Raw genomic sequence first — 19,324 nt, 5'->3', positions numbered from 1 at the left:
CCTGATGGTAAGAGACCTGTAGGAAGGCCAAGACGAAGATGGAGGGACAACGTTGAGATGGACCTAAAGGAAATCGGTAGGGATGGAAAAGAGTATATAGATCCTGCTCAGGATAGGGACAGATGGAAGGCCTGTGTTGTTGCAGTCATGAACCTTCGGGTTTAGAAAGGCTAGAGAGGTAGTTATTACTTTTCCTCTTCCATTTTCGGTCTCCTTTTCTTCGTTACTGCTTTTCTTCTTGGAGTGCATTTTCCCCCTTTCTTTATCTTTCCATTCTCTTTTAAACTCCCCTTCTCACTTCCTTCTCTCTAACATCTCCCCTCACCTCTAGTTTCGTTTCTTTTCCTTGTTCCCGCTGTGTTTTCTTTATCATTTCACTTTTCATCCTTGCTCCCAATTAGTGTTGCCCACGGGACGAGACGGGACAGGCTTTTAAAAATTCGAGACGAGACGAGATTGACCATGTGTCATAAGACAAACGAATATTTTCGAGACGAGACAGCATTTCCACGAGACTGCACGAGGCGAGACAGGCCAAAGTCTCGTCTCGTGGGCAACACTACTCCCAATGCTTATCTTACTTTCACTCCCAATTATTTTCTTTCTTTCTAACTTCTCCTTATTTTTCTGTTTTTTATCTCTTTCTCTCCCACTTCATTTCTTCCTTTCTTTCTAACTTCTTCTCTTCCCTTTTCTTACTTTTCTCTTCTTTCTCTGGAGAGAGTTATGTTGTAGACCAGCGCGCGTGCACTTGAGATAATATCGCCATCGTTTTTGCTAAGGATTCCTTACTGAGTCGAGGCTTACTGTTTTGCGCGTTAATATTAAATAGGAGTGTAAGCTAGAAGAATACTAATAACATTTGCCCAACCGGAGTGGAGTTGGTATTATGGTATTGTAACAATTTGAAAACAATGATCTTAAATATTTAGAAATTTCTGATACTCTAGCTCTTTTCCTAACAAAAAATAGTCGCTACTAGACATGACTATGTGTAAGATTGCCTACTAGCAAATGCGATTTTGATTTATGTGTTAAATCGGACAAGAACCCCCCTGTTCCCCTATATCTGAATTATTGAGGTTTACGCACACCCCTTCCCCGTCCTCCGCTAACGACGCCTTTGTTCCAGCAACTCATGGAACATATTTATTTTTTTAATAGACCATAAATTACTTTGCCGTACTACCTACGAGGCTATGACGGCCCTTTGAGGATCTGCGGGCCGCAAGTTAAGAACCGCTGCCCTATATAATTCTTCTGGTTGACAAAATAACACGTTTCCCAGGGGGAAAAAATGCAGTAAATATTTTACTCCAGTGTTGCGTGCACCTTTTTATCTCTCATTGCAAACATATGGTTTGATATGAGCTTGTACTTATTTTATCAGTTAAACAGTTTACACACGGACACGGAGGAACGTGTGACTGAACAGCCGAGATAGCGAGATAGTTTGTTCAAGAGTAGACTGGGTTTCACTCGTGTATCAGCACGGAAATGGCAAATTTGAGGCTCGTTGTTGTAGTGAGTGTTCTAGGAAGATAATAATTTGAGAGGAGATTGCTGCAGTGTGAAATTACTATTGCCGGGGGATGTTGAGTACATTGGTGTATGCGTGACTGGGACCCGACTCGTCTGTCATAGGGGGACAGTTTAAACGCTCCTGAAGGTATGTAAACCCTTAGATCTTTCACGCTATACAATAGAGATGGACCGAGACGGTTTTTTTAAAATCTAAATGAGAACGAGACATTTGTAAATCGAGCCAGTCTCGTTCGAGACTTTGGTAAGCTGCTGTTATGATACTGTATACTATGCAATATATTTCACACAGATCCAGCTCATATCTTCCTTATTACTAAGTGATATATTCTGTTTATCGGTATTCGCAATTGCAGTTAATATGTAGCTTGATACGACGCCAGTAATCCCGGGTTCAAATCCTGGCTTGCGCATCGGTGTTCTTTTTGAGTGTTTCCTCATCAATTCCATCATATCATCATTCATCCTCATCGTCGCGATTAACCAAAAGTGGCAGAAAAGCAGCGGTAAATAACAAAACTGAAACAAGTAGTTAATCCAATGTGACATCTGGTGAGAGATTTTGGGAGTAAATTAGGTGGGCTTGCTTCTGCATGTGAACTCGTTAATTATTGAACTTTTTTTTCCGGCCTCCTCCTTCACATTTTATCATTTTTATGTTGTCCTGATAGGATCGTCGAAAAAATCCAAGACAAACATATATGGAACACAAATTTCGACTTCGTAATAAGATTCCAGATTTCGTTTCACTGAGCTGACCTGTTTTAATTGCCATGTTTGGAGCACAACAGCACATAAAACACCCACAAAATTCACCAATGTCAAAACGAAAATTATTTCTAAAGCAGCTTCACACGATATGGTTTGCACTGCGATATATATTGCCAGTCGAAACAAATGGCTTCTCACCACTTACCTGTTAACTGCTTAGATGACAAAGAACTGTGATGATATGATTCATGTTTCACCTGATAGACCTTTGAATGTTCAAGTAAATATTATGTTTAATGCGTTATCACGAGATACTGACGATTGTAAACTTCAGTGATCATAGTGGCAGTGACAATAATTACAGATTAATTAATAACAAGAGTTAATTCTTTAGTGGCAGCTGTAATCTTGTCCAGAGTGGGTGGCTATGCAGTCAGGGACACTTCCGGTTGTAACGATTCATTTGAAAGTAAGTGATATTGTTACAAACCAGGAAGTGTCCACCATTTTGAGGATGTGGCAGAATTGGCAGAATGCGAGTACTCAGGTGCCTATTTACAGGACGTTTAGTGCATCGAAACCAAGACGTGTGTCGATCTGGTTTCGTTGCAGAATTCATAAATCGATACAACAAACATAACTACACTTGTCGATGGTTAATCAACATCGAAATTGACTCTCACTTTGACCGTATATTCATTATATACTATAATATATATAATGTGAACCAAAATTCATTCCACACGCATTTTGAGTTTCTGTTAACACATAAAAGATTTGGTCATATTCTTCAAAGAAATGAAAGCATTTTTCCTTTCACCATATCACCTTCTTGGCCAGAGCAAAATTCCGTAAGCATAAAGTTCCAACAAGGAGACACCGGGACCGCGAACCGTCTCTTTTTGCATAAGATTACAAGTGTCCGTGATGCCAGAAGCAGATCTAGTGTTGCAAACCGTGTAAGAAAACCATTAAGTTTAGTAATTCTTTTGCATCCGAGATATTTTACAATGATTTTCTACACTAGTAAGTTAGTTGTATAGATGATAATCGATAATGAAATAGACGAGAAGTGAAGCATAAATCGAGTGTGAACTTTTGAATTCCAACCAATTCACACACCCCTCCCCCCAAGCTTTGCAACACGTGAAAGCACGGAGCCAGACTATAATTGCAGTTTTCCCTGTTCAAGCAGTTATAGTAAGTAAGGTTGTTAAAGTCCAGGAACCCAAACATTCTAATGGGCTCTATTGGGTTCAGGACAGAAAATTTTTTCTCGCACAATTTCAATTAGGTCCAAGTTGCATATTGTTTCATTTCAATATACGGAACTTAGACCGTATTTAAACCGATCCGGTAAAAAGGTTCCTGGACCGAATTGAAATACTTTACAGATGAAAAGTTTCTTACAGTCTAGAACCCATTTACGCTTGCGGATTTTCTCTCCTGGACCGGAACTGAATTTATTTAAACTGGACCTTAAGAAACCCCTGGTTATAGTAACATGCTACGATGTCAAGGATCCTGGGTTCGAATATTACTTATTTAATCAGTTCATGATCTACTCTCGTGGTTTCTCAGAGTTAATTGGGCTTCATCCATTGTCTACTGTCTCTATTTTTCTAACACTAAGTTTTCAATGAGCACCTCTCGACGAGGCAAAAGTAATGTAGGAATGGAATTGAGTCATTGTTAGAAATATTGCGCTATTGCGAATTGGCAACACTGAAATCTTCCTTTTGCAGTGTCTACCGTTCTCATCAAGGTGATTGAAGCGGCGCAAGGAAGTTTCATAATTAAGTCTTACATCCTGAGTAGATGGCATCGCTGTCAACCATGCTTCTTTGTAAATGAATTTCGTTCTATTAATAAATTACTTATAGGGTGATTTCTCAGTGGGTATCGTGTACTTGATGAGACAAATGTAGTCGAAGTGCTGCCAGTTCAATGCCATCTATGTTTCTTACTGAATACGGTTAATACAGCCTAACACAATGGGACTTGTCTGCTGTGCTAATGCTTTGAATATTAACATTCACAGAGACGGTGCGTGATGTCCCCGCAGGGAACAGAACCGTGTAGCACTTGATTACAAGGAAGTTCTTGAACGCCAAGTTCCTTTCCTAAGACTACGATTCCCGTGTGGATAAAACTTCGGAAGTTTTGACAGTTTAATTTGGGATTCGCGCAAAAGTCTGCAAACACGAGAAGGCGACACATAAGGTTGAAAATATCCGAACGTGCAGAAATACACAAGATATACATTTGAAACAGGAAGATCAAAGCAGCAGGGTGCGTTTGAGTTTTTAAGTCCACTTAATGCACTAATAGGCTAATCGGGACTGGACCTACAGTTCAAAGTTGGACCCGAAACTAGTGCCTCCACCGGGTATCGAACCCGGGACCGACATCTTGATTACAGGGTGACCACTTTACCAACAGGGTTTTTGAGGGTCCAGGGAAATTTTAAATAAATTCCATTCCCGTCCAGGAGAGCAAATCAGCAAGCGTAAACGGGTTCCGAACCGTAGAGAACCTTTTTATCTGTAAAGTATTCCAATTCGATCCAGGAACCTTTTTTACAGACCAATTTTAATACGGTCCAGGAATATTTTTTCCGGATCAATTTAAATAAGGTCCAGAAGAGTTTTTTTTTCTGATACAAGTTTCATGTTCCGGTCCAAGTTCCGTATTGAAATGAAATAATAAGCAACTGAGGCCGAATATGAAGTGTGCTAGAAAAGTGATTACGGTCCCGGAACTCAATAGAACCCATTAGAATTTATGGATTTCTGGACCTTTAGCAACCCTCGTTACCACTAAGCCATTGGGGAGGCTCTAGCAGCATCATACATCCATACATGCTCCTCACTCGAACCCTGTAAGTGTAAATTTCAATCAAATATGGTTGCCCTGAAAAAAAAAAAGCTCCTAGCCCAATAGCCCGTTGAGGCTCTTAGATCAGTGATCCTCAACCTTCCCGAGACGGCGGCCCGTTAAATTCTTATAAATTTATATATTAATAAATAATCTATGGTGTAATCATAGAGTAATAGTTCGATTACGTCCAGGCTTGTTGACAAATATAAATAAATATTTGTTAATGAAAATAGGTGCACAAAACTAAAATAACTCATTTCAGGGAGTACCTCTAAGTCTCACCCGTCCCTGAGACAGTTTGCGACTCGCAAATTGCGAGAAGAATGACTCAACGCATCGCATCCAGCGTGGTCTCCGTTATCGCACAACGCTAGGACAACCTTGCGATCTGACGTCAGACGAGGATTGATTCTTTTAGCATAAATACACTGCAAATGTATTATTTATGCTAAGGGAACTAAACCTAGCTAGCCTAACCTAACAACTTTGGCATCTAGCCTAACAATAAACGCATTCCTCGTCTGACGTCAGAACGTAAGGTTGTCCTAGAGTTGTCCGATAAGGGAGACCCTACCATGTGCAGCTGGCCTCTCGCGTTCATTGTTCGAGCAGAGGAGTTTTCATTCGCTTGCTCTAGACTCATGGGACAGAGTATAGTCACTGCCTGTTCGCTGATTACTGCGGCTATAAACAATGGATTATGTCGAGTTAAGATTGAATGGTTAAAAAGTTCCATTATTATCAGCAATAACAATAACTGGGCCAGGACAATTTATTCTGTAAGGCCTTTTCTGACTCAATGACTTGAATGAACGCCCAGTCTTGTAGTGACTTGGCTTAATCAATTAAGCCTTAACAGGATTTTCTTTTCGTTACAGAACCACCGTGGATTCCCCCTGAGTCCCAGCAGTACCGCCGCAACCTCCCATTCCCTTACCTGAATGACATACTTGACCTTTTTAAGGAATCCTTCCTTGCGAACGCCACAACGATTCCTATGTTTGTAGAGTTGACCTTGGGAACACAACAAACGACCGTGCATAAACCAATCCCACGCATCAATGATGTTGCGAAATTGTAGGTTGGAACCGGCAGGGATTTTATAATCGCGTGGCGAGATAATGTGTTGTGAAAGCAAATTGGCCTCGTGAGGTCTGAATTGTTGGTTGTTGCCGCTGGAGGGAGCCAGCGTAAGCTGTCAGGTGGCGGTGGCATGTCGGGCTTTGCCTTACTTTGCCCTCCATCCACGCACCTCAGTAAGAAAGCGGCAGAAAATTGCTCATTGAAGGTTCTTCGATCAGCTCACGCATGTAAACATCATTTTAGGGAAAGAGTGTCTGATTGCAATAGCCCCAAGAGACCTGCTATGCGGATGTAAAGCACATGGGACGAGCATAGCGGATATATTCTAGCACGTTTAACTTTTATCAAGGGGCTTCTTACACCCCTTGTTTTAACCTATAAGGCGAGGAGGGACAATTTCCCCTAAGCCTCGCGACAAGTTAAGTTTGCAGCAAGTTTTATGTATTAATCCACGCGAGAAAGGCGCTCAGCATCTCCCGTGCCAATCTTACCTCAACCGTCGAGCTGTTCATGTCACAGGCAGCGAGGAAATCGGTAGTAGTGCACCGGAACTATATTCTGCGCGCACGCTTTGGTCGACATGTGTGAAATGTTGCTGCAAACTTAACCTGTCGCGGGGCTTAGGTCTTTCTCGCTGGGACAGCTGTCGATCACTGTTGCCAACTTCGCTCTTTTCGAGCCAGATCTGGCTCTTTCGTGCACTCGTTACTGTGAACTGTGGCACCCGCCCTCTACCCCACTGGCTCCGGCCCATAAGGACCAACGTTTGCCATGAGTGTACATTTTGCACGTGACGTGATATTCATATATCCTTGAAAGTCATCTTTAGCTCTTGGTGAAATGTAGCTCTTTTATGCACATCAGGTTTGGCAACACTGCCAGAATGGCGTAGGAGGCAAGGAGAAATACATTACGCTTATAGGAGAATTTTTTTACTCGTTTTCTTGGAGATATCAAACTTCCGATGGCGGAGAAAAATATATGATCGGGTAAAGGATCCATTGAAGATTATATTTGCCCTAGAAATAGCCGAAACTCCCATTTGTTTAGCCGTAACTTCAATATGAAGTTGTCTCTCCATAAGGAATATATGGGATTCTGTAAGTACGTATTCATCACATTTTTCAAACATGGTATCTAGCTTAATAATTAATCAACTTTAAAAACTGCTTCCACTTGCAACATGGGGAGAAATTCATACTCTCAAATTATGCTTGAATTTTCTTTAGTAGCAGTGCCCATTCTGATGATATTTAAATAAATGCATGCCTGGTGCGAAATTGTCCCTCCTCACCTTAAGTAAGAATCTTAGATAAGGGGATATTTCCCCGTATACATTGAAGGGTGCAAAATGTCCACATGTGCAGACACCCAACAATTTTAATTCAATCAATTTTCTGCCACTGCAGGCTAATCGCGACGACGAGGATGAGTGATGATTGAATGAAATTGAGGAACGCCCACACCCGTGCAGACTTGAAACCGGGTACTACAGTGGCGAACTTGAACTTGAACCTTGCTCGCCACAGGTTTGAGCCACAGAATATAACGTTTTTGTGTTTCGATCTCGTGAGGCAAATGGAAGAAGAGGAAAACTGTATGAGGATGGCTGGGTGTCGAGCCGCGAGTAGCGTGGCGACCAATGAGGAAATATTTATGTATGATGAACGGCTTGCGATATAACGTAATTAGAGAGGAAGATCAAGTAACAGAAGGTGATGATATTCCAGTTTTTGTAATTGAATTAAAATGAAAGTGTTGTTTATTCCAAATAATAAATATAAATTACACCGTAGTTTTGGAAAGTTGTGCAAGGCTGTGAAATAAAAATTTTGACACTTTTGTTCACATCAACTATTCTATTTCCATAAATAACAGCTTTTCAAACACCCAAATATTGACCACTGCAATGTAGCCACATTCATCACAGATTATTCGAAGACATTGATATTTTGAATCACTTGAAGGGCTCCTAGTTTTCTTTGGGTACTATAATAGAGAGATGGAAACACTGTTCCCTCCAAGGGTGCCCATTCCCTCAAGGCTAATGCCACCCCCACCAGATCAATCCCCATAAAGTATTTAATCACAACAGGGTGTGTACGACTATCCTACGTCCTTTTTTAGCTTTACTGAACGCATTGTTTGCTCCAATTGTTAATTTCTTCATCTGATTAAATATGGTGCATCTAGTAGCAAAAAAGACTTGGGGCCATCTAAAGTAAATTAATTACTAATTAAATATTACAAGAGTCAAATGAAAACCTTACAAGTCCAATAAAAATTGTAGGGCAGACTGTACACAGCTCGAATTTACATCAGTTATCAACTGTTATTTACAAAACTACCTCAAGGCTGTAACACTACTCAAGTGAGCTTCAGAACGCCATTTTTGTTATTTTAAAGATGGCACCTCCTCTACACACTTGCACCAGTGAAGAGGAGTGATTTCTTGTCCCCTGCCAGCCTAAAACTTACAGAAATATCTCGGCAAATGAAAATTCAATATCTCTGTGCATGCTTACCACACCAGCAAATGTACTAATGGAGAGGAAGTTCAACAATGGCCTCAGTTCGCAGGCCTTCGGAGTGGCTTATAAGTGACTGCACGTGGACCCCAAAGACTTATTCTTCTTAAGGTATACAGGCACTAACTCAAAGTTAAAAATATTTGTAGAGCAGCAATAGGTCTGTGCTAACTTGCAGCAAACTTGTGCAACCCTACATATAGAAATCTACTAGGTAAGAAACAAAACAAATTAAGGTTTTTATTTGATTCTCCCTTGTATGCCAAGGTGTAAATTATTTTTACGGATCTATATTTTAGAAGAATACATACATGTTATATTTTATATTATTTATATGTTAAAGGGAGAGAGGGCAAAGGTGTGAAGACCTTGGTGCTGACCACATCATCTCCAGTATGGTGGAGGCCGAGAACGCGTAAAGCAATACCTCAACATCCCCAATGTGCATGACTTTTGATTGATTGAGTTAGTGTTTTATGCACAGTAAGGCTAACCGGGACTGGACCTACAGTTTAAAGTGGGATCCGAACTTCTATGTGCTTCCACCGGGTATCGAACCCAATGTGCATGAATTGCATTGAGGAACTAAATGGACGATATAGAATTGTACCAAAGCTCCTTGAATAGTTTAATCAATTTGTTTTGCAGTAGATATTGCCTTTCAAACACACATTGTATATTTTAATGTTTATTTTACAAAATTTAATGAGTGTGAAATATATCTTTATATTCATATAAGAAGAAATAACAAAATGGAGCAAGAGCCTCCCTGATGACGTAGTGGTAACGTAGTGGCCTTGTAATAAATTGGTTCAGGGTTTGATCACGATTGGAGGCATATAGTAGTTCGTATCTGACTTTAAACTGTAGGTCCAGTCCCGATCAGCCTATCTGTGTATAAAGTGGACTTAAAACTCTTCGAAACCCTCCAAAATAACAAAAAATGGCATAATATTATACTACTTTAAATGTTATTTATAGAAATGATGGATCGGTAATGCAATCGAGGGTTGTTAAATGTCCAGGAACAAAATTCTAAAGGGTTCTATTGGGTTTCGTAACAGGACCGGTACCTTTAAAATTTAATTCGGTCCAAGTTTCGTATTGTTTTATTTCAATACCGAACTTGGACCTTATTTAAATTGATCCGGAAGAAAGGTTCCGGGACTGAATTCAAATAATTTAAAATATGAAATGGTTCGTTACGGTCATTCGCGTTTGCTGATTTTCTCTCCCGAACAGGAATTAAATTTATTTACAATTATTAGACCTTTAACAAACTGATATGCTTGTATCGGCCGGTAGCAACAGAGTATCAATTAATCTGTCCCATATTCCTTATGTCGATATGAGACACAATTCTTTCACCTCTTACTGGGTAAGCTAAAAGAGATGTAAACATTATTTTCAACGCTTTGTAAGTACGATAATGTAAGTTTTTTTTCTTTTTCTTTTTAGGTAAGAATAAGATATCAGTCTACGCTCTCATAATGCGTCTAGAAAGGTATGTAATCGATAAATAATATGCTCTGTGTACATTGATAACCAGCCACTTGGCTAATTTGCAAGTCACGTCTGAGAAAATGTTCGCTTAGAAGGGGGAAACATTAGGCAATCCTACAAGGGAAGGTCCCTCAAAGGAATCATTCAGAGATAAAGCGATTGTTGGAACTGTTCCCTCTCGTGAATGAGGAAGCATATAGAATTGAGTAGAATAGTATTTGTATTTTCTACTGAGCGAGGTTCAGCCTAGGGCTGCTCTACCACCTAACTCAGGACAAGGTATTAGAGTGCGCGTCAAATCTCCTGCATATGGCCTTGAACGGCTGAACAGCACTAGCGAATCACAGACGTGCGGTGTTGCCTATTCCGCTCAACCATGCTGTCTCTCTTCCGTGTGAGATTTCGACATGGCACCGCTGCAGTGCGCTGCTATTGGTTATCGTCATATGCAGGAGATTTGGCGCGCACTCTAAGAGAGTATTACATGTGAAGAGCATTAAACAAAATGGTTTAGAATATATAAAATACATGAAAAAAATAGAAGCACACATACCAATTCACACACACACATAATTTTCAAAATTGTATGAAGTAAAGAAATGTGTACACAATATGCATTATTCGTGATGTCAGCGGGTGTAGATGTTTTGGAGGTTTAGCCGTATGAGGAGTGACATCGTGTTTTTGTTTCAGTAAATATGATATCTTTTCTTTGAAGTATCTCTGTCTCGTTCTCGAAAGATAAGTCTCTGATCTCGTCTAGATTCCATTTAGGGTCTACGAGACGAGACAAGATGTGACTTGTCAGTCTCTCGTCTCGTGTGCGATGAGGTCTGTCTTAGTCTCGTTGTAAATTGTGAATCCCTGTCTTGTTTCAAGTAGTGCAGTGTATAGTATATAAGCAGATATGCTTGTCACTGCGCATTGACGTCATTAAGGCAAACAACTCTTCTGTCATGCGTTGGACAGTTGTATGAGACATGGTGTGTCGAGCTCAGATTCCGACCTAAGACGAAAAAGAGACAAAATAGCAAAAACAAGCTGACCAGTTGAAAATAAGGAATACTCGTGCGTATTACAAACACAGTATATAGCATTAATAAGCATTTGTACTCACCTTTTTATATTCAGAACCAGTGCTTGAAATGTGGGGAAATGCGGAGGGATGTTATCCCACAGTTTAGACAATTTTCATAAAGTATTCCCCCCGCTCAGCTCCCCATCTACTGCATTGTATCCATGTTAGTCCATGCAAGCACCACCACCTATTCCCTAACTCGACAAAACCCCTTTCCCTCCTAGTTAGAAATTTCCACATCGAGTACTCTTCAGAACACTTTTTTGCTACGAAAAGGATAATAGATGTACAGTCTTAGAAAAAAATACCTGGGCCACGGGACGTAGAATTTCGTAACGTCTTAAAGCCTGTTGTTTATGCAACCCAAATAACAAAATATTCGCTTAAGTTTGCCTGGTGATTCCGAGTTCTCGGGAAGGATTGAGCTTTGATAGCATGAGTCACATGACTCGTGCCCCAGCCACAACAAACAGCTGGGTGCTACGATGCCTCCAGAAGAAAATTTCAGGAACTGGTTTCTTGACAAGAGCTACTCGTAAGGAAATACTATTCTTTCAAGTGATATTAGAGTCATTGTCAAGAAGGTTCGCTGAAATGATGGTTCTCATCACAGACCACATGCCACACGTTAATTGTTTAAGTCCAGTTCATGCACTGGACCTACAGATTAAAATGGGATCCGAACCAAATGCGTCTCTATTTGGTATTGAATTCGGAAGTCTTTCATTACATGGCGAAGACGTTACCCCTACGACATCAGAGAGGCAATGGAACCCCTTGAGAAAGAGATAAGCGAAAATTGCTACGTGACAAACCATATTTGCCCGTAAATTATAAAAATAAGACAATATTTTGTACTGACAGTTTCGAACCGTGGGAGAGGCATATATTTTTTTGTACCATCGTCCATTTCACGAGTTTATAATTCTTCCTCACCGACACGAGTAACGCGAGTGGTAGAAGAAAAGCGAAGTAAAATAACTGAAACGGAAATAAAAGGAAAAAGCGAAATAAATTTTATTCATAATATTCTGCAGTCACTTGAGTTGTATTCACGGGATGCTATCTTTAAAGAAAGCCGTGGTCTCTTCCTTGTCTTTTTTGCTTTCTTTGTGCTCTTGCTTCCCCCGTCACGATTGGTCTAAAACTAATTAATGCGACGTTAATTAAACAATCCAAACAACGAAACAATGCACAATCAACTGCACAAAACAACATTCCAAATGTTTTCGAATCGGAAAACAATTGAGATGCTGTAAAATGACTTAAGATGCAGTAATAAAGTGGGAATTCGGTACCGTATAGAATTAAATCGGTAGAGATGTTCGATTTGATTGGATGTTTGTTATTTAGATTTGCTATTCTTTCACTTTTGGCAAATAGCGACGATGAAGATGAGTGATGCTATGATGAAATTGATGAAGGGACACTTACCAAGGACACCCACGCCCAAGTCGAGATTCTAACCAGGGACCCATGGCATCGTAGCGCGCTGTGTAACCACTCCTCCATGGAGTGGACATTATAGCATATTTTGTGTGCTCAATTGGGATCAATCAATGGAATGAATAGGCATATTATATGATTAATAAATTCATATCATAATCCCACGTCATATTATTCGGCACGAAGTAACATCAGAGACATTCAATCTTGCATGTTTGCCTTTCAACTAATTCTTTGAATTCAGGTTAATCACAACAATAAGATAAATTATGAAGCAAATGATAGTGAATGTGGGATATTATTACGAATTACCTGACAGAAACAACATTAAGCAGGCTCGGTGGTCAAGCTCATTAAGTGATTGACATTCGATATCGTCGCCAAAGTTCCCGGGTTTGAGTACCGTCCTTGTCGGGGGTGTTTGACTATTTCGTCATCAATTTCATGTAATGGTCACTCGTCCTTATCGTCGCGATCATCGAACAGGGAATAAAAATTATAAAAATAAATACGATGGAAGAGTACTTATTTCATCTCTCACGAAATCTCCTACAAAACCGGAATATATAAAATACATGTATATTCATTCACATACATTTTCGATTTCTATATTTAACTAATCGAGACCGAGAACGGGAGAGCAATTTTCAATTCGACAAACCGAGAGACTGTCAAGTCTCGTTTCTTCTTGGCACCTCCGTAATCGAGTTGTTCTGTTTGTCATTGGCTTTGTATTGGCAATTATTGCCAGTATTCTTCCCCTGCAGGAAAACCATAACGATGAATTATTCTCACCGGGACCTTTAGTACATGACCTCTGTTTGACACTTAGTCCGGAGACCGAAGTCCCCTTCCTAGGTGTCCGGCCCAGCTAACGGTTTTGATTCCAGGGTACGTGTGACCGGATCGGTTTTTACCCCCGACGAATAGCCGACTCGTGCATAAAGTGACGTTGAATAATAATAATAATAATCAATAATAATAATAATAATTGATGTTAGCCAGCAGAAATGCTTTGCTGACTTAACGTTGAACTAAAATATAAATACCACCAGTTATGAGGATAAGTATACTATATGTTTAAACACAAATCATAGTCAAATCATATATAACAATAATGTATATTATATAACACACAAAAAATAGACACATTACACAACCCCTCACTATCATTCAAGCATTCACACACTCTCTCATACCGCAGGGGAATAATTACATTAAGATAAGTACATTGGCCCTTTTTAGACACCATGCAATGTTTAGTTCTTCATAGGAATATTAAACTGCGTCCGAAGACGTTAATGTGCTTAGAATTAAAGATACTAAACTTTCATCTGCGCGTGCTCATTACATTCTGCCAACGGGCATGACACGTAAACTTTTTATTCTTGCACTTTATTTAGACATTTAAATAATTGTTGTAGAATTATCACTAATGCGCCTTGGAACTTCAATAACATTAGGCTTAGATATCAACTGCAAGACACACATGTTTACAGACTGGAAAGTGAAGACACTTATGTATGAATATATATATTAAAAATAGCACGAAGTTAACTTACTTCCTCCCTTAGCAAACTTGAGAGGTGATCTCTGCAAGAGATACACGATTTATGCCGTTTTAAACAAATATTTACCGAGTAAAGCATATAAGGTGACATAAATAAACATTATTACTCAACAGTTCGGCGCAGAGCGTGGAAAAACAACAGTATGCTGTGAATATATCTTCCGAATTAGCAATTGTCGTGAAATTTAGATGATGTTGGCAAGAAATAATTTAATCAATACCTTTGCGACTTTTAACTTTAAATACAGGTATCTTTTCGTCCGACGGCCGATCTTTGGAGGCTTGGGTAGATGATCACTCACACATATAGAAAATTAACAGTAGTATACTATACCATCTCGGCGTTCTAGACGTTTCAGCGACGTTTACCGTAGTCCTCTAAACGGCGGCGTGACGTTAACCCGCGGTCCTCCTTGCGACACTAACACTTCCCCACGCTACTTCTTTGTAGCGGCACTTCGCAATCTTCTTGGACACACCTTCCTTCTAAGCTTCAACATCACGGCGATCATCTTGTCGGCCTCGTAATGGAGCGATTAATTGCTTCGCATCGTCTCTCTCTCTCTTTCTGGGGGGACGGCGAAAAAACGGGCGAAGTTTCCTTACCGGGGGTACTCGTGGATTCTCGCTGCTAATCTCACGCGGGACGTCGGCGTCGTCTCAAGACGCAGTAGGTGTCGCTTCATTATCTCAATCTTCTCTTCTAGACGGTAGATCTAAGTGTGGGCTGGTGTCGCTTCATCTTCCAATTTCTCTCTCTCTCTCTCTTTCTCTCTCCGTAGAATTCTCGTCGGGCGTCGGCGTCTCGACTGGCGGCTTTCGGCGGTATCATTTCATGGCTTCTAATCGGGCTGTGGGCGTCATTTGTGGCTTTCGTGGCGGCGTTTTAGTGGTGTGGCGTCGCGACTCTGAGCGATGATCTGCTGCGTTGTCGGCTTCATGCAGGCTAGGAAGACCCAAGGCCCTCCTTCTCTTGATTTTAGCCCGCCATAGTTGTATTAATGTTCCTCGTCACAAAACGAATAACTCGAATCCAGTGCACAGGTCACAAATTAACACGGCGTATTCGTACAACTAGTCACTGTCACTCACTCACGCAGGTTAAAACACACGGCGCGGTAGAAAAAAGACAAAGTCCCGAATCTTTACTCCGACTGTCGCAGAGGTGTTGTCGGTTCAAAAACTGGCGGTAGACTGTACTTGTTTGTTCGTTCTGCCACTATATAAAGACAGCTTGAAACTTCGAATACAACGGACTGACTTTTAGGCGCGGGAATCTGAAGTTACGACGTTGGTGGTCAAGCGTCCATTTTTTGCCTGGTCCAGCTTCTTCAAGCACACGTGTTGCGTTAGAATGGGGTGAAAAGAATAGTTCTACCCTCATCCGGTACGTAACATGTTCCTTCAGTAATTGGCCTCCCAAGTTGACTTTCCGTCGCCAAATGCACAAAAGTCGCTCAAAAACAGTGAAAGATTTATCACAGCACATTGTTGGTTCCGAGCTCCTACGACCGAAAGGGGGAAAAGTCAACAAAAGCAGAGAAACACAAAAGGTTCAGAAACGTGGTGTTTTTCAACCGAAGCTTCAAGCGGATACGAAGTTACAGAAGAATATAAAATAACGAAAACCTAGGATAAAAAAAAGTAGGTGACAAAAACTGATTGTCATATCATGATGAAATGAAGCAGATAAAAGGGCAAGAACAAGAAAGTCATGCCTGTTCGGGACTCCAACCCAGAACCTTATGTAACGAGATTTGAAATTCTGGAGAAGGAGTCCGTGTTTCGCTTGGTTTTCTCTTTCCTCTACATCTCTTATATTATCATACATGTATAATAAAAATGGATCTGATACGATATGTTGCGATTCATAATTGTGCTGGTTAAATGCTACAGATGTGAACTCCAAACTGCAATATATTATTCCCTTGTGTTTCGTATGTGGTTGAACATGAAATTTTCTTACACTGTGACAATTTCTTTCTTAGTTTTGGTTTGGTGCACAGATATGCTAATCTGGACTCGACCTTCAGTTTAAAGTGGGATACTAACCACTATGTGCATCCACCGTGTATCAAACCCGGGATCCACTGATTACAAGGCGACGACGTTATCACTACGCCATCGAGGAGGCCCCATGACAAAATGTTATTCACTCGATCTCTACCATAATTTATTTCAGCATTTACATTTTCGATTTCTTCTTCTTTTTTCCTTTTGTTAACTACTCTTATACAACTCTTTTTGCGTCTTCGAATTACTTCTTGTTTCAGGAAAAAATAATACATGCAGGCTGTATAAAAATCCCCCGTTCAAATAGATAAAACGTTCACTCTCGAGACCTAATTTACATGTTTATCACTAAAGTAACCATTAGGAAGGAAACTATTGAAATGGTAACTGATATAACTGCAGATGAAACAATACTTACAGCCACTAACGAAATATCTATTCATGTGTAGCCTCACAGACAAGTATATTGTGAGTCATTCACTCTTGCTGACTACGGGCGAAGGTCACTGAACTAAAGGGTGGTGGCAAGCAAGCAGGCTTCTGCTCTACCAAAGACGAGGTCACGTGTTCCAGTTATCAATGGCGTACGAAATAAGGAGGAACACAGCTATCTGACGTATGTTTTGGTCCCGTCATTGCACTTTATCGTCGTGGCCTTGAAGTTCCCTCAGGGCACTCCTACGTAAAGGCTTCTCAGCTAGAAGGATATCTTCCCTATTGAGTGGAGGAAAAGTGGGTGCGTATAGAGGTGCTTCAACTTTCGTATTCTTTTTCATTTCAGAACCCGTGCTGTATCGTCGAATTAATCCAATCTATCCGATGTAGGTTTTAGGTTCTGTTTCTGTTCGGTTATTTCACGTTGTCTTCCTGTTTATGTTATTCGCGACGAAGGTTCTGGATTCGATAATCTGGACAATAACGGGATTGTGTTAGTTGCTTGATTTGGTGTCTTAAGTCCACTTTATGTCCTGTTAGGCTAATCGTGAATGGACCTATAATTTAAAGGGGGATCCGAACCACTATGTTCCTCCACCGAGTATCGAACCCGGGATCCCTTAATTACAAGGCGCCCACGATCCCACTGCGCCATCGGGGATTGTGTTCGAAACGAATGAATCAAATTTGAGTGATATGATATGCAACCATTGGAAGACTATTGAAAGAAAAGCTATGGGAACCTGCCAGTTTTTCTACTGCAGACAGGAAACCATAAACATGGAAGAGAAGCTTATATTCTATGAAACATGACGCTATGTGCTCGAATACTGGCTAAATATAATCCATAGAGGCATAGCAACGTTAAACAACCTCTTATATGATACATATAGGTTTAAAAAGGTCAAAATACAAAGATTGTGTGCGCCTCACTGATGGCGTAGTGGTAAGGCCTTGTAATCAAGGGGTCTGGGGTACGATACCAGGTGATCGCACATAGTGGTTCGGATCCCACTTTAAACTGTATGCACTTCAGATTAGTCTATCTGTGCCGGTGACTCAGTCGGTAACGCGTCTGACTACCATGCTATAGGTCCCGGGTTCGATTCCCGGCCGGTTCAAGCCCGGGAACTTTTCTAACGTTGGAAGCGGCCCCAGCGCCCACCCAGCGTCGAATGACATGGGTACCTGGGGGAAACCCTGGTGGTAAAGGCGGTCAGGGGCGTGATGCTGATCACATCACCCCCACTCACGAACGAATCAAGAAAGTGTGGGGCGGCGTGATGCTGATCACATCACCCCCACTCACGAACGAATCAAGAAAGTGTGGGGCGGCGTGATGCTGATCACATCACTCCCACTCACGAACGAATCAAGAAAGTGTGGGGCGTTACCCCCACACCCCCTATACGCCTTCATGGCGTAGCGCCAAGCACAGGTGAGAACTTTACTTTTTTTTTTTTTTTTGCATACAGTGGACTTACAACAAAATTTAAACTTGCGATAAAGATTATGATAAGGTATTAAAGAATTGGGTCTAACACATTTTTTTTATTGTTTACCAATGACGTTATTAACTAATATTCTTAATTTCAGTTTCAAGATGAAATCGGCTACGAAATAAAAGGAGTGGGTTCATATTTCTGTTACGAAATTCCACTTTTGTAGTAGACCTGTGCCACACTAAGTTGTGACAATAAACAAATCTGAGACACTTTCAAAGTATTAAATTTCTATCTACGTATTTGGGAAAAATCTTTCAATATAATACTTTTTTTGGACGCGTCAAATCATAGTATTTAATTCCTGTTTTAGCAGCTTTAAGAAACCTGATTTTTTTTTGGGGGGGGGGGGTTACAAATGCCCTTTCTGCTCCCGTCAAGTTACGCCTATGACAAACAGGAATTCAAAGTAAAAGACTGTCCCGACTAAATCGGGAGACACGTCTGATAGATTTACAATTGGGAAAATCATAATTAAGTGTGTAGTTGAAAACAACCTATTTTCATATATTGCATGCAGCTCTACTTTTTCTGCAATGTGGATCAAGAACTGGGGACGTGGAGAAGCACAACACTCCACGTAACCAATAGTCACGTGACCCTCTTTGCTTTCCTGTCATGTTGACCTTCGCGTGGAACACATTTCTCGGTGTTAAGACAGGCAAAATCACCCGATCATCGAAGGGTGCAATATGTGTTGCCTACCCTCCTGCATTACTTGCTCCTATTAAAGCCTTATGGGGAAGAACTTTTTTCCATGACTGTACTACAGTCCTCGAGCATGCTGCATTTATATTGCCGAGACCGCCATGTGCTATTGAAAATTCCCTGTTGCAGAATTTGCAATCTGCTTTGTTTATTGACACTATACGTTAACAACAGGAGAAGATATTCTTTCACAACATAATCCTTGCCTTCCAATAAGTTGAACGGAGAAAGAGGCCCAGTCACCCCCTTTCCACCCGGGAGAGAAAGAGAAGTGGGGGGGATTTATCTTCTTTTCTCTTTCCTTCTCTCTCTCTCTCTCTCTATA

The 19,324-nt window shown here is 40.7% G+C and overlaps 1 protein-coding gene across 5 annotated transcripts in view; it reads left to right on the top strand.

Moving 5' to 3' along the window:
- The window catches only part of LOC145980779 (1-phosphatidylinositol 4,5-bisphosphate phosphodiesterase-like), a 219,587-nt gene that overhangs the window by 57,065 nt on the left and 143,198 nt on the right, over nt 1-19,324 (top strand). The window contains exon 1 of one of the 5 annotated variants that reach the window (XM_083113855.1): nt 1,648-1,669. The exons of the other annotated variants lie outside the window; for them this stretch is intronic. The gene's annotated coding sequence lies outside the window, so the exon portion shown is untranslated. Of the gene's footprint in view, nt 1-1,647; nt 1,670-19,324 lie in introns of those variants that run through there. 5 annotated transcript variants of the gene reach the window in all.

The sequence above is a fragment of the Lepisma saccharinum genome, chromosome 28 (genome assembly GCF_977018435.1).
Source record: "Lepisma saccharinum chromosome 28, izLepSacc3.1, whole genome shotgun sequence".
Taxonomy (NCBI): Eukaryota; Metazoa; Arthropoda; class Insecta; order Zygentoma; family Lepismatidae; genus Lepisma; species Lepisma saccharinum.
This window is presented reverse-complemented; position numbering and strand designations above follow the sequence as displayed.